Source organism: Xiphophorus hellerii, chromosome 14, assembly GCF_003331165.1.
Source record: "Xiphophorus hellerii strain 12219 chromosome 14, Xiphophorus_hellerii-4.1, whole genome shotgun sequence".
NCBI lineage: Eukaryota > Metazoa > Chordata > Actinopteri > Cyprinodontiformes > Poeciliidae > Xiphophorus > Xiphophorus hellerii.
Window position 1 is genome coordinate 2825973 of NC_045685.1, and position 3158 is coordinate 2829130.

Sequence of the window (3158 nt, forward strand, 5' to 3'; positions counted from 1 at the left end):
GACAAAGTCTGTTTAGATCAGCTTGATCTGTTCCTTTAGACTCCGTGGTAACAGAATGAATATGAGAAGAGATTATGTATTTGAGGCTATTTTTAAACCAGAAAGGATGATCAAATTTTAATGTTTGATCATTAAAATTTGATCAAACATTTTGATCAAATTGTTTGATCAAAACTATTTGATCAAATATAACAAAGTTATATTTTGTTTTGGTACAAACAAAATATAACTTGTTTGTACCAGGCTTCATGCCAATGAGTTTAAATAGCATGAAAAAGAAAATCAAATGATTGTTCTACTGCTCTAAAGCAGATTTACCATCTCAAATGATCCAAATCTGATATCTGAATAAAACCAAAGCAGTGACGGCAAAAAAAAGCTTTTATTGAATTTGCTTACAACTTAAATGTTATTTTACTCTACGATCAGCTTAATTACTTTCCATGCTTTCACAAGTCAAGTGAAAGTTACACACAAAAATAAAACAGAATACAATAAGTCCAAAAATACATGTATTATATTACATCATAATACATAGAAATAACCTATGACACTGCAAAATATATTACATTCTTTAATATCTTCCTCCCACAACATGATTTTCACACTGTTGTGAGACTTTTCTTTAGCATTGTGATGACTGTGAAATATAAACTTAATCTTTAAGTGATTAACACATTTGTTCAATTTTTACTCTTCAGAAACCAACAAAATGTGTGTTTTTGCACTGAGACACAATACTCTTTTGTAATTACATCAGATTATGCAGCATATCTTCTTCATTCCAAACATTACATACACATTATTACATAAAAACATGCTACCATGACTTTTTTTTTTTAACAGTATTAGTTTCTGGACACAGCAAATGAGCTGAACACGTTCTTCAACAGGTTCAGTCCAGGAACAAGCTCATCATCATCGTCCTCTCCTGTCTGCAGCCAGATATCTCATCCTCCTCTGACCCACAGCTTTCCTGTCAAGCCTCAGATGTTCCATCTTCCACCTCAGTCATGGACTCTTCTGCTTCCACAAGTTTGTCTTCAACCACATTAGGAGACGCTGCTGCTCCCTTTTGCCTCCACCTCCAACTTTTCTGTATCTAGAAGTCAGGTGAAGAAGCAGCCGGAGAGACTGAACAGGAACGAGGATGCAGGTCCAGATGGTGTCGGTCCCAGAGTCCCTCTGTGGGATTCTGCAGCATCTCTTCAACCTTTGCCTGACCCAAGAGGAGGTTCCGTTGCTGTGGAAGACATCCTGCCTGGTTCCGGTACCGAAGAAAAGTCACCCATCAGTCATAACGACTGTAGACCCGTTGCCCTGACATCGCACATCATGAAGGTCCTGGAGAGACTCCTGGTGGCCCACTTGAGTAAGCAGACGATCACATATCAGGACCCCCTGCAGTTTGCTTATCGCCATGGAGTTGGAGTTGATCAGACACCTGCTTCAACAAACCCACTGTCATCTGGACAAAGCAGGCAGCACAGTGAGGATCAGGGTCTTTGGTTCTCAGGTGCATTGAACACAATTCAGCCTGATCTGCTCTGTTAGAAACTCCAGAAGACACAGGTGGAGGCCTCAACAATCACCTGCATCTGTGACTACCTGACAAACAGAATACAGTTTGTGAGACTGAAGGACTGTGTGTCTAACCAGGTGGTCAACAACATGGGAACACCACAGGGCACTGTACTCTCACCATTCATTTTCACTCTCTACTGTTCAGACTTCCCGCACAAGTCCGACTTCTGTCATCTACAGAAATACTCAGACGACTCTGCAGTTGTTGTGTGTATCAGAGAAAGACAAGAGGCTGAGTACAGAGATCTGGTGGATCACTTTGTGGCCTGGTGTGGGAACAATCATCTAATCTTGACTGTAAACAAAACAAAGGAGATGGTTGTTGATTTCAGGAGAAACAGGAAACCCTATTTCCATCATGGGAGAAGATGTGGAGGTGGTTCAGGAATATAAATACCTCGGTGTTCATCTGGAACACAGACTGGACTGGAGACGCAACAGTGAAGCCGTCTATAAAAAGAGACAGAGCAGACTGCGCTTCTGGAGGAAGCTACGATCCTTCAAGACTTGCAGCAAGTTGCTGCAGATCTTTAAGTCTGATGCTGAGAGTGTCATCTCTTCTGCTATCATCTGTTGGTGCAGCAGCATCAGAGCCAGGAACCTCAAAAGGCTCAACAATCTGATAAAGAAGGCTGGATTTGTTCTGGTTCTGTTCTGGAGACGACTGTGGAACCTCTGGAGATGATGCAAAGAAGGATTCTTCATAAGAGTCAAGAAAGCTATGGACAACTCTGACCATCCTCTTCATGAGTCTGTATGGTGAAAACAGAGTATCATCAGTCAGATTTGCTGCAATACAGACAGCTACAAAAGACCTTTCCTGCTGCCAGCAATCAGCCATCTGCAATAACTTTTGAAGAATCTGAATCTGAGCTACAACTACATTTTATTTCCCTTTGGGATCAATAAAGTCAAAGCATGTTTGAGTAATTCTTGCACACTACTCAAAGTCTGATAGAAAAAAATATTGAACAATTGGAAGTTATTGTGGAAACATTTTTTGTGGTTTCAATGAAATGAAACGAAAAATGTAAAAATAATTAAGTTTAGCTTTTCCTGTGCCGTTTCACATGTTTGCAGCTCGTTTTGCTGTTTGTTGCGCGTTTGCAGTTGTCGGCCACAGTTTCTGATCAAGTCATTATCTCCTCAACTTTCACCATAATCTGTTACAACCAGTAGATGGACGAAGTAACCTGCTTTAAGTGTTGGTCAACTCATGCTTGGTTTGTTATTGAAGGACCTACTTCACATGGTCCTTCTTTATTCTGTGTCCTCAGGTGTCCCCCTGTTGCATCAGGAAACTTCATCTCGGGATTTCCAGCAGGATTTTCTGTGTCTTCTCTCTCCTGATTGGTCCAGCGCTGTTGTCTTGTCTCAGTTATGCTGGAGAATCATCACATAATAATACACACATTCCTTAATCTCTGACTAAATAATAGATGATTGAAAGAGACTTTCTGATCAAATCATCATCATGTCCTCACCTTTTCCACAATCTGTTACAACCAGTAGATCAGCAGGTGGAGCAGGTCTTCTGCTTTAATTGTTGGTCAGCTCAAGTCATGTGACATGAG

At 40.6% G+C, this 3158-nt stretch overlaps 1 long non-coding RNA gene across 1 annotated transcript; it reads right to left on the reverse strand.

The window, feature by feature from the left end:
• Window positions 1-363: 363 nt before the first annotated feature.
• Window positions 364-2878, reverse strand: LOC116732278 (uncharacterized). Its single transcript, XR_004341756.1, has 3 exons — window positions 2829-2878; window positions 1982-2336; window positions 364-1879 (listed from the first exon to the last, which is right to left on the reverse strand). It is a non-coding gene; the product is annotated as an uncharacterized LOC116732278 (long non-coding RNA).
• Between the last annotated feature and the right edge of the window lie 280 nt (window positions 2879-3158).